Here is a 13,269-nt window from a genome sequence, read left to right on the forward strand (position 1 = left end):
AAGAGTAGTCTAGCCTCTGTCGACCTTCGAGCGGATGTTGTTTACGACCCCCGTAAGAGTTGACTCGGTGCTATGGAACTTTCGGAAACCATGTTGAGAAGGATCCAACAGGCCCGAGGTATCTAGGAAAGCAGTCGGATTTTGGTTGAGATGTGTCTCAAGCATCTTTTCTGGGGCCGGCAACAATGATATTGGGCGGAAGTTCTTTAGTATCTCAGGATCTAGAGTAGGCTTTTTCAGCAGAGGCTTAACCACAGCCATTTTCCAAGAAGAGGGAAAGATGCCTTCAATGATTGCACGGTTCATCACCTCTATGAGGTGGGGGGCCAGGACCTACCTTCAGTCCTTCGAAATCTTAAGGGGACAGGGGTCCAAAGGAGATCCAGATTTGATTTTGTCCAACAGCAGGTCCAACTGCTGAGAGTTGAGAAGGGGAAAATTTAGCAGACAACTATGGGGTTCATTTGCCCGGTGTTCTATAGGGAGCGGAGCCAGAGGGGAAGGAGAACCCAGGTGACCCTTCAGAAGTTCAAGAGTAGCGTAAATGTCAGCTATTTTTGTGTGAAAGAACATGGAGATCTTATCAAACAACTCTTGGGAGGCCACTATGGGTTCAGGTGTTTGCAAAGTGCAGAGGGAATCTACAATCTTAACTAGTTCCCTTGGGGAATTAAGGGAGGCCGTTAGGTTAGAGAAGTGGGACTTCTTTTCCTCAATTAACTTCGCTTTATACTCCCTAAGGAGAAGTTTATGTTTTTCCTTCTCCCTAGAATCAAAAAGAGTTCACCAGAGCCTCTCATGCTTCCTACAACGCTGCCTTAGAAGCCTGAGTGTTTCTGAGAACCAGGGGGCCGAGGGTCTCTTTCTGGCCGAGTAACACTATAAAGCTGGGGCCAGGAGGAACACTGCTCTCGCAATAGAGTTGGAGAAGTCGAGGGAAGTGGCGTTGGCATCCCCGAAGCGGGGTTGCCTAGTATTAGTCATGAAAGGGGCCAGTGTGTCATTCTTAATCCTCCTATAGTTCCGTTTGAGTTCCTTTTTCCTGGGGTCATAAGGTGGAATGGAGGAGGAATGAGATTTTAATTCCTGAGGAACAGCCATATGGTCTGACCATGCAAGAGGGATGGGGGAACCTGTCGTTGATTCCGGTCCAGGGAAGACATGACTTGGCAGTTCGGGCTGGACTGTTCCCATGAGGCACAGGGTCAAGACTGATTTGCATATGGCCATGTCTGAACTGGGGTGGTGTGGAGTGCAAAAAAACGATGGGTTTAGACCCAGATCTCTGTACTAGGGTGAATGTATGACATTGTTTTTAATTCTGTCCATCAATTGTTGTTTTTGCATTTGTCACCCCGAGTGGAACAGGAATGCTCAGACGTGAGTCCCGTGCTCTCCATACCACTGGAGTCAAGCTATCCTGGCTGAAGACGGTTGATAGCCAGAAACCGGTCCTAGGATGCTTGATTCCGGTCTAGGGAAGACATGGCTTGGCAGTTCGGGCTGGACTGTTCCCATGAGGCACAGGGTCAAGGCGGATTTGCATATGGCCATGTCTGAACTGGGGTGGTGTGGAGTGAAAAAAAACGATGGATTTAGGCCTAGATCTCTGTACTGGGGTGAATGTATGACATTGTTTTGCATTCTGTCCATCAACTTGTTTTTGCATTTGTCATCCCGAGTGGGACGGGTATGCTCAGACGTGAGTCCCGTGCTTTCCACACCACTGGAGTCAAGCTATACTGGCTGAAGACGGCTGATAGCCAGAAACCGGTCCTAGGATGCTTGATTCCAGTCCAGGGAAGACATGGCTTGGCAGTTCGGGCTGGACTGTTCCCATGAGCACAGGGTCAAGGCTGATTTGCATATGGCTATGTCCGAACTGGGGTGGTGTGAAAAAAAAACGGTGGATTAAGGCCCACATCTCTGTACTGGGGTGAATGTATGACATTGTTCTGAATTCTGTCCATCAATTGTTGTTTTTGCATAAATCATTTGCTGGTCATAAATCCTATCCTAAATCATTTGTCATGACAGTCACAAATTGGTGTTGTAAATCCGTTGCATTTCTTGTCATAAATTATTTGTCATAAATTATCCGTTGGTCTTAAGTCACTTGTTTGTCCTAACTCATTTGCATATCATAGAATCGTCAATCATCCTGACAGTTCATTATCCCGCTGTTTTGCAGTTGGATCTCGTTTCTTGCCACCTTGGGGCCAAACATTGTTATGTTGGTTTCCACGCCCCTTTGCATGTGGGAGGTAGCTCTTAGCAGAGTTAGGCCTCAACTCACTACCATGCTTGTCTCTTTTTGTGCCCTGCCATCTGGCGGTGTCTGGGCTGTGATCGCTGCCTCCATTTGCTATCCCCTTTTGTCAGGCCTGCACACCCTACCGTGACACATCCCACGTGAGCGGCCCTATTTTTACACACCACCCTCTTGGTGAGCCTTCATAACCAACTCATGTACCCTTCTTATCCGCCAGCACTGCAACACTGATGCTGCATAGGTGTGGGAGGGTGGGTCTCGAAAATCATTCGGCGCCGCTCATCAGCTCCACAAATCTCAATGGGCTGTATTATGGAGCAGTGGCATATATCCCCTCCCACTATTTTCCCACTGAGATGGGCAGTTGCTGTGATTGGGGAGTTCAAGACCTCACCTGCCCCCCCATTGGGCAACTGACACAAATTTGCCATGAAGGAAGTGCCCATTCTGCTTTAGGGCGATTCTAGGTGGCTGGAACTGGATTGTTACAGGGCTCCTGGTCTGTAATGGTGCCCGGCTGTGCAATAACACCTGCACTGTGCCCACTCCCGGATGGCATTCAAACCTTCTTATATATTTATTACCAAAGACAGCCAACATTTGTTGTATTTTTGTGGTTGTGTTTTCCGCAATGTATTACCCTTATATGAATACTCATTTTACAATCCCCTGGACATAAATTTATGACCAGGGTCATAAATAATCATCTTGAACCATCGCAAATTGGTTGTCATAAATCATTCTGGGTTGCTCATCATAAACCACACGTCTTAAATCACTTGTGTATGGCAAATCATTGGTGTCATGAACGGTCTCATATTGGTGTCATAAATCATTTGCATTGCTTGTCATAAATCATTTGTCATAAATCATGTGTTGGTCGTGAATCACATCGTAAATCATTTGTATCATGACAGTCAAAATTGGTGTTGTAAATCACTTGTTTGTCATAACTCATTTGCATATTATAGAATCGTAAATCCTCTTGACAGTTTGTTATTCTGCTGTTTCGCAGTCCTATCTCGTTTCTTGACACTTTTGGGGCAAAACATTGTTCAGTTGGTTTCCACGCCCTTTTGTGAAGTGAGCTGGCCCCCTTCTACACACCACCTTGTCTCTGTGCCTCCATAACCAACTCATGTACCCTTCTTATCCGCCAAGCCCCCAGGGAGGCTCTCGTATTTCTGCGGCTCCCCCTGTGCAGTCAGTTCGTTTTTTCTGCGTCTCCCTTTATGTGCAGCCTGCTAAAACTATAGTGCTCCACTGTTTCTTAAAACTACAGGCATCCCTTCCTCTGGCAGGTTAGCCATGTCCTGCCCCTAGAGCTCCGGGGGCCTGGGTGGAAAAGGTATTTGGCAATCTGCCCCAGTTAAGTCCGCTTGGCGAAACTCTCTGTAATTACCATTGTGGCAGACTGTGCCAGGCCTTGTTATTTTTTTTGAAAACGTAGTTTATTGGGTTCTATACATGTCTCATACAAAATCATGCCTTCCCCCAATCAACGTACCAATTCAACCCCCGCCAAGGATTAATCCTCTGCTGCTTACATGTCACACAATACAATTACAGTAGCGTGATAGGAGGCAAACGTCAAGAAGCGAGTCCCAGTAAATCGTGTACCCCCGACTCCCCCCCCCAACTGGTGTGATGTCCCCCCCTCCCTTTTTGTCACCGGTGTGTACTATTCCATGGAGCTATTTCTAAGTGTGGGAACAGGAGTCATTCTTCTTTCAAATTCTTGGTGAACCTGTCATAGCTCGGGATCCCCACCACCATTGCAATCTCCTCTCAGTCTTCCTCTGCTTGATAATCCTGTAACGCTTGTACTAACGTTTCCCATGCCATCGCCGCTTCCAAGACCCTATCATTATTCTGACGCCTAGCCTGTTGGTGCTCTCACCATTTGCCCACTTCGCAAATTCAGCCCTCCATTTCTTGCTGCTTGGCCCCACTGTCGTCTTCCAACGCCTCGTTATTTCTCGTTTCGCCGGTAGTAGACCCATATCTATAAACTTGCTTGTTATCTTGTTTTTCGACATGTGGGGGAACCAATGCAAGATACTAGTAGCTATTTCAAAGGTCAATTGGCGCTCAGTGATTGTGTTCAGTACTTCTCCCACCTCCACCCAGTAAGCACCCATCACAGGGCAGGACCACAACATGTGCATCAAGTCTGCTCCTGCCCATGTACATCGAGGGCATGCAGCTTCCTGTATCTGAAAATATTTCTGGATTTTCCCTGGCGTCAAATAGGCTCTATGAAGTATATAAAAATGTACCAGTTGGAATCTCACGTTCTTTGTGCTCTTCCAGGCTCTACGCATACTATGTGTCCAGGCTGGTGCAGGGATAGGTTTCCCCATGTCAGCTTCCCACTTCATTCTCAGCACCTCCAGGGGTGCTAATACTTCACCAAGCATCCTAGAGTAGAGACATGTAACCGCCTTGAAAGTCCCAGCTGCCATCATGGTATATTGGCATGCCATGGTTGTCTTGGGTTACGCCAGCCCCTTCCACCAGGATACTTGGAGTGCCCTAGTCAGTGCTGCGTGTAAGAGAAATCCCCCTCTCGGTATGTCATATCTCTCCTGCAATATCTGATAGGGCAACAGTGCCCCATCGTACAATTCTCCTATTAGTTGGGTCCCTGCATCTTCCCAGTCCTGCAATGGTGACCAATGACCACCGTGCGGAAGCGCTGTCGCCATTCCCAATGGTATCTCGCTCGCATGTGGGTGTAAGACCCCCGCCCTGCGTTGAGAACAATTCCAGCACAACCTTAGTGTCTTTTCTTCCATGAAGAGCTCCCTAAGGTCCAGTTTTTGTTACAACACTATGAATGACATTACATAGTGTGGTAATCCCTTGACTCGCTGCTGTTCCGGACCTCTAAATTATGTCGCCACTGCCTGCATTAAAATCTGGAGTTGAGCTGCTAAATAGTATAGCTCGAATTCTGGGACCGCCAATCCCCCCTCAGCTTTGGGCATAACAAGCGTTGTCAGCGCCACTCGACGTCTGCCCATTCCCCACAAGAAACTCACTATAAGCGATTTCAGTAATTTCAACATTGGACTCGGGATCCATATCGGGAGAGCTCTAAAAAAATACAATAGCCAACGAAGCGCTCTCATTTTCAATAAAGCTATCCGACCCGTCACCGACAGGGGAAGTGTGACCCAAAAGGCCATGCTACTTTTCGTTGCCCGTATGCCAGGCCCTACGTTTCCTTCCAGCATATCGACGGCTATGTGGTATATATGCACTCCCAGATATTTCAGACAAGTGGGTTCCCACCTCACTTCCCTATCGATATCGGGCCGAGGTTCTCCCTGCTTCACCGGGAACAGGCAGTTCACTCTCAACCCTGAGACATCACCAAATTCCAACAGTAAGGCCCCCGCCTTACTGTTGGAAGGCAGGTCGTTAGCGTAAAGTGATATGTACTGCCGATCCCCTCTACACCACTGCCCATTGCAGTGGCCCCAGTCGGATTTTCAACGCTAGTGGCTCCACTGCCAGGGCAAATAACAGGGGGGACAGCGAACACCCCTGTCTTGTGCCACGAGCCACTGGGTATTGCGAGGAGATCAGCGTTCCGACACGCACTCTAGCCACAGCTGACGTATATAGCACTTTTGTCCAACTTACAAAGTCGGCTCCCAGGCCGAAATGCCCCATTCTTGTATAAATAAGACCATTCCAAGCTGTCAAAAGCCTTTTCAATATCCACTGATAACACAATTGGCAGTTGTGCCTCTGGTTGGTCTTCCTCAAGGAGCCTCACCAATCTTCTAATGTTCGTGGATGTGTTTCTCGTTGGAATAAAACCAGCGTGGTCATATGGTTTAACAGTCGGGTCGCCAAGATGCTGCTCAGTATCTTGTAGTCAGTAGTCAGCATCGATAACGGGCGGTAGGAGGCCGGATTTGTCCTTTCTTGCCCTGGTTTTAGAAGAGGAATTACTAAGGCTTCTTTCATGGAAGTAGGCAACCGACCCAGTTCTTTTGCTTCTCTATATAACTCTCCAGGAGTCTCGGCGCCAGTACATCTATATATTTCCCGTAGAACTCTATCGGCAACCCATCAACTCCTGGTGTTTTATTCCTGGCCATACGCTTAATAGCGCTTCTAACTTCAGCCATCTCTATATCCCGGCCTAAGCATTTTCCCTGCTCTTGCTCCAATTCTGGAAGTGAAAGTCCCTCCAAAAAGGAGCCGATTTCAAGATCCCCTGCAACTAATGAACTCTCGTAAAGTCCCTCATAGTATCGCAGAAAATGCTGCAAGATCTCAATTTGGGTGTACACCAAGTCCCCACCATCATTCTCCAGGGCCAAGATAGGGAAGCCTCTTTTTGCCGGGTTGGCCAGCCAAGCCAGTAATATCCCTGCCCTGTCACCCTCCGCATGCATTCTCGCAGTATAGGCCTTATAGTCAAAGCAACGCAACCTTTCTACCTCCGCTGCGACCTCTTCTTTTGCTGCCTTGACCTCCTCCTGAAGTTCAGGGCGGGTAGGCCGCGCTAACTCTGCCTTACGTAGTTTACCCTCGGCTCGGTCTAGGCCTTGGAGAAGCACCTTCCGCACTCTCGCATACATTCCTATGCATATTCCCCTGATCACCACTTTGAAATCCTCCAATTCTATCGCCCTCGTGGAGGCTGAGCCTGCGTTCTCTGCAAAATACTGAGTGATCTCTTCACTCGCTTCTCTCTGAAAAAGAGGGTCCTCCAACATTTCAGGACGGAGTCTCCAAGTGGGGATGCTCGACACTCCAGTCATCCAGTGCATTGTAAATAGCAACGGATTGTGATCGGAAATCGTTCTAGCGAGGTATTTGGTCTGCACTACAGAGGGCAGTACTGCTGGGGAACACAAAAGCGCATCCAGCCAGACATGTAGATCATGCATCCCGGAGTAATAAGAATAGACGCGTTCAAGTGGGTGATGCATAAGCCATGCATCTACCAGGTTCCACCTATTCTGCCATTCCAGTCTGCTTTTAATCAATCTATGTATCAGGGAATCAGCCAGCCGAGGGTGTGACCTATCCAGGGAATTGAAGTCTCCTCCAATCACCAGGGAGCTCGCGAGATAAGACGCCAACGAACCAGAAAGCTGTGTCAGAAAGCCCATCTGATCTACATTTGGTGCATAAAGACTGCAGAATTCTATATCCCTGCCCCTGAGTCTACCTTTTATGGCCACTAACCTTCCCACTGGGTCTATCGTCTGCCGTGTGATTTGGAAAGGGACCCCTGCTCTAATCCAGATGAGAGCTCCTCATGCAAACGCGGAGTAGGTGGTGTTATAGACTTGTCCCCTCCATCGTCTCTGCAGCGCTATACCCTCTACCTTAGTCAAATGGGTCTCCTGGAGTAGTGCTATGTGAATCCCTCTGTGAACCAAATAGGCATGAATCTTGTGATGTCATGTCATGGTGTGTAGGCCCCTCACATTCCAGGTAATACATCGTAAATCAGCGGTATCTCCCATCCCCTACAAGTAACAACTGCATTCCAAAATGTGTTCCTGCTTCCACACCAGTGAACTGTCCCCCCCAGCACCCTCCCCAACTAACCCTTCCACCCATTCCCCCCAGAACAGGACCTAGTATTGAACCGCTAGTTTCCATCCAAACCATTACAAACTTTGACACACTTCTAAGCCTGTCAGCAGGCACTGAGGGCATGCCGTAAGGGCAATGAGGGGGACTAGGTGCCAACGGGCCGCCTCCCAACCTCTACGTGCATCTCGCCTCCAACTGAGCCCCAGATAAATATAAGCTTCAACAATCGCTCCTCTCCCCAGCCCGTAATCCTCAATCAAGGACCTACTACAGGGAGTCCATGTAATCTGCAGAGTCATTTCTTGTGCAGGTCAGCATCAGCCTTATCCCTCACCCAACTTGTCGTCCGCCGTTGACGGTGTGACCTTTGGCAGGCACATACTGTTCACTTCTGAGTGTTCGGTATCTGAAGGATCTTTATCCTTCTCTGATTCCATACCTTCCGGAGATGTCATCGCCTGCGCACCCGACAGTGCCGACACCACTTCAAGCACATCTCATTGTTCTGCTTCTGCCTGCAGTAGCGAGGGTCTCCTCAGGCCCCTCTGTCTGTTCCGAAGCCTCCTCACTTTTCTCTGAGGCAAACGTTCTTCAAGCAGCTGCGTTCTTTGCCCGCCACTGTCTTTCCCAGCTCTGTACAATTCCAGCCAAGCACAGGCATCTTCCGGAGTGTCATAGATATTCGTTTTACCGTCCACTATTACCTGCAATTCGGCCGGGAACAACAGGGAGTATTGGAGTCCCTCCTCCCTCAGTTCCCTCTTGATGGCCTGGAAGGAGGTCCGACATCTCTGTGTCTCATACGTGTAGTCCGGGAATAGATTGACCCTGCTGTTCCCTACATGGTAGGGGCCGTCCACCCGTGCCTTCTGCAGCAACAAATCCCTGTCATGGAAATGCAACAGCCTTGCTAGTACCGGCCACGGGGGTCGGCCTGTTGAGGCAGTCTGGCTGGCACCCTATGAGCCCATTCCAAAGCGTAGAAAGCAGAGAGGCCTTCCGGTACCAAAAATGTTTTGAGCCAGGTCTCAAGATACTGCAGCATGTCTGTCCCTTCCGCTTTTTCTGGCAGAACTACTATGCAGATGTTGTTCCGGCGATTACGTCCCTCAGCATTTTCAGCCCGTTTCTTCAGTGCTCCAATGAGATCTAGTACAGTAGTCATTGTGACTTTGAGGTCGTTCTGCAATGGTTCAATGGTCTGAAGCGCTCCCTCAACCGTTTTGACCCTGTCTACTAATTTACCATGATACGCTCGCTACAGGCCCAACCCCATGGCTACCTGCGCTATGTCCTGCTGTAGTGCTGCCTGGGAGTCCGCTATCGCTGCCAGGATTTTGTCCAGCTGGTGATCGCACGGCTGCTCAGGGTCCTCCTGGTATCCCAGGCCTGGCAATTCACTGTCCGAAACCGACTGAGCTCCGTCCTTTTTCCCTTTTACTTTTCCCATGGTGAGGTAGCAGGAGAGCCTCCCGTCCCACTGGTCCGTTGGTGCTGGAAGTCCCGCTCTAGATAGGGCCGCTACCACCTCCCACTGAGCTTCAAGTCCCGCCACTCAACTCACCCCCTAGTAGGCCGGGACGAAATCTAGGCAAAGGAGGATAGCCACGTGGGCATACCCCCTGCAATGAGCAGCAGGTTCTTGAACGCCCCGGTTTCCGCGCCAGCTTTATAGAAAAGTTCCAGTCGTTCCTCCTTATCTCCAGACGAGGCCTTTAGGGGTCCACGCACTGCGCTCACTCCGGGAGAAAAGGGTGCCCCCCTGCCGGTCTCTAGTCGTGTGGCATTACAGGGGTGTGACCTCCGATCACCAAACGGGCCTTGCATCGGGCCCAAGAGGCTCCCCCATTGTGTGTCCCCAGGGGAAGAACCGACCTCCTTCCTCCCTCGTCCAGCTCCTGGTTCCGTACCGCGGGCCTCCAAGTCCAGGGCCCCTTAGCTAAGTACACTGGCCGGCACCCTCAACCCCACCAGCAGCCTTCTGTTCTCTCTCTGTGGGTGCGCAGGGGTTATAAAGTCGAGCCGTGCAATCCACCGCCCACAGACCAGCAGTAGAGGGCACCTCCCTCCTCAGGCCTCAGTGTACCATGAGCCTGATGGTTCTATTGCGCTCGGCTCATCGTTTCACCTCTCATCAATGCTCGGAAGGCTCCCCCGCTTCCCCCCCACTTGCGGGGGGTCTCCAGTAATCCTCACCGCAGCGCACCTGCGGTCCTGGTCGCCATGCAGTTGACTCTTGGAGCGAACTCAGAACTCCCGCACCACTAGGACGTTTCGCTGCAGTCGCCAGCTGCCTAGTAAGTGTCCACTGGGTCTCCGAGCACCATACCCGCTCAACTCCCCTGTACTCAAGGTCCCCAACAGGACACAGCCGCTCCGACGATCTTTGTGGCGCCGAGTTTCGGTTTCACATAGTTGTCGCCATCTTGGCTCTCACGACTCTCCCGGCACCGGCCAGCTTTCAAGCCGATGGCGCTAGTGTCCCGGGACAGGTTCAGGGCTCAGACCACTGCCAAAGTGGGTGCGGTCCCTTCGCCTTTCCGCTCGTTGGGGTAGGGGAGCTGGGGTTTTGTTATTGCAGGATTTTTGAGGGCTCAGTGACGGAGCTCTTGCTTCAGGCGGCCGCCATCATCGGGCCCAAGCCACGCCCCCTGCCAGGCCTCGTTATTGCGAACATTAATCAACTATTAGTGCATTTTGCAGCCATGAGAAGCAAACTCGTAGTATGAAGTAACTGCAAATCAGAATGTTTCTATACCCGGTGATTTTTTTTTGTTAATTAAACTCCCATCATTTGTGACCGGTGCAGGCCTCAAAGGTCTATGGTGCCCGGAAAAATAGAAAATCCATAAATGAAAGCCCCCTACCCTTTTTGTTAGGAGTTTGTTGATGTACCTAGATTCCCATAGTCTAGGCATCGCCCCGACATCATAGGATGGAGCCCCGTCATACTACTACTACTGGAGCTAGGGAAGAGCTTCCCCAGCTCCAGAGGCCCCCTCCCTGGTTTCTGTGCAATGACAATCAGCGCGCACGTCGCGCCAAGAGGGCGATCCCCAAGCAGGATCCACGCACTAAGCACAGTGGAGAGGTAACGGCCCCTTGGGCAAGGGCCTTTGCTCCCCCCAAATTAAAAAGGGCAAATTTAGTCTTTCTGCCACCTCTGGGGGGCAGATGGGGCAGTAGCCCCCAATCTGCCCCCGGGGGCAGAAAGCCCACTAGATATGGGGGATTTGTCTTTGATAATAATTAGGGGTGGGAGCTGCCCAATATGGGCATATCAATGCCCCCACCTCCCCAGGCCAAATATTTGCAGCCTTTCTGCCCCCGGGGGAAGTTGGGGCAATAGCCTCAAATCTGCCACCCCTGGGGTGGCAAAAAGCCACTATACGCCAGGGATTTAAAAACAAATTATAATGTGTAATTGGGGCTACCCAATATGGGCATGCCAAGGCCCCCACCCCCCTGGCCACAAATGTACAGCCTTTCTGCCCCCCCAGGGGCAGATGGGGCATTAGCCCAGTAGACACCAGGGATATTTGGGTAATTTTTAATTAGGGTGGGGGCATTAGCATGCCTGTTTTGGGCAGCCCCCGCCCTAATTAAAATTTGCCCAAAAAATCCCTGGCAGCTAGTGGACTTCCTGCCCCCCTGGGGGGCAGATGGGGGCATCAGCCCCCAATCTGCCCCGCCAGGGGTGCAAAAAGCTTACTAGACACCAGGGAGGTTTTGTTTGGGCAAATTTGAATTATGATGGGGGCTCCCAAAATTGGCATCCCATGCCCCCACCCCTCCCCGCAAAAACGACAGCCTTCCTAACCCCATTGGGGGGCAGATGGGGCAGTAGTCCCCAATCTGCCCACTTGGGGGCAAAAAGCCTTTCTCCCCCCCTGGAGGGAAGATGGGAGCTGTAGCTCCCAATCTGCCCCCCATCGGATCAAAAAGCCCACTAGTCGCCAGGGATGTTTTTTGGGGCAAATTTGAATTAGGGTGGGAGTTGCCCAAAATAGGCATGCCCATGCCCATGCCCCCAACCCTTCCCTGCAAAATTTACAGCCTTCCTGCCCCCCCTGGGGGGCAGATGGGGCAGTAGCCCCCAATCTGCCCCCGCCCCCGGCGGCAAAAAGCCCACTGGACACAACAATTATGCTGGCATTTTTTATGTATGGGGGTGGGAGATGCCCAAAATTGGGCATTCCAATGCCCCCACCCCTCAATAAAATAGCCACAGTGTTTCTGCTGCCCTTGGGGGCCTATCGGGGCAACCCCACAATATCCTCCCCCGGGCAGCAGAAAGCCGACTAGGCACAGAGTTTTTTTAGCAATATGCCTACCTGTGGCTTTTGACTTAAATTTATCATCAAGAAAAAATCATAGTACTTAAACCAGTTGACTACCTCTACGTTTCGACTGAATCGGTCGTTCTAGTAGTATAAAACAATACTAGCCCACAGCCTCAAAGATCATTTACAACAGATGCCCATGAATTGATCAAACCAAACAGAAGAATCAAATCAGGATAGTTAATTTAATGTAACATATGTCAATGTATAGACTGCCAAATGCAATTATATACAAATATTTACATAAATCATGAAGTAAAAAACTTTTTCTTAAAAAGCAGAGAGAGAAAAAAAAAACGTGCACAGAGAAAGATAAAGTGTGTGCTCAAGTGAATGATCAAGAAAGATCAGAAAAAACTGTGTGAATCATTTATACAAAGAAGAACATTGAGCCTGTCCTATGTAATGCTTGTAAAAAATAATTCTTTTTTACTTTGCAGAACGCTATTTACAATTCCTTGGTCCTTAACATGAACCACTGGCAATGAGATCGCCAGACAAAGGAATGGGGTTGGACAAGGGGCGGGGGTTAGTAGGTACAGGCTCCCAAAGGGGACTGTCGTCGAAGTTTCGACCCAACCATGTAGTGGGTGGTTCAAGTCCTCAACAACGGGTCTTCATCAGGACGGTGAAAAATGGGGGAGTATCTCTCAGAGTGCACGTCAAGTTAAAAGTACGTCGGGCACCTGTAATGATAAATAAATGGCTGGGCTAAGTATAACTGTATAGTATCAAAATGGTCCACTAGTGACCTTTACGAAAAAGCACTCACCCTTCCGTGGTGCCTTTACATTACCAAAGTGCGACAATTGGTCCGCACTCCGAATGTGACAGTATCCAAAATTATACTGTGGAATGAAGAGAAGAAAAAGAGGTAGCCATTAGTGCTACACATCATAATCCATACTTGGGTGAAAGTTTATTTCACAAAACGAAATCCTGAGTGTTGGCATTAAATGGCAAAACCCTAGCTAATGGTTACCACAGTTTAATTGCTTATCAGTAAGAATCAGGCTTCCAAGGAAATAGATACACCTATTATCGTAAGTCCTCAGGCAGTGGTCACTCACCCAATGTATTCCA

Source organism: Lissotriton vulgaris, chromosome 4_1 (assembly GCF_964263255.1).
Source record: "Lissotriton vulgaris chromosome 4_1, aLisVul1.2, whole genome shotgun sequence".
In the NCBI taxonomy this organism is placed as follows: Eukaryota; Metazoa; Chordata; class Amphibia; order Caudata; family Salamandridae; genus Lissotriton; species Lissotriton vulgaris.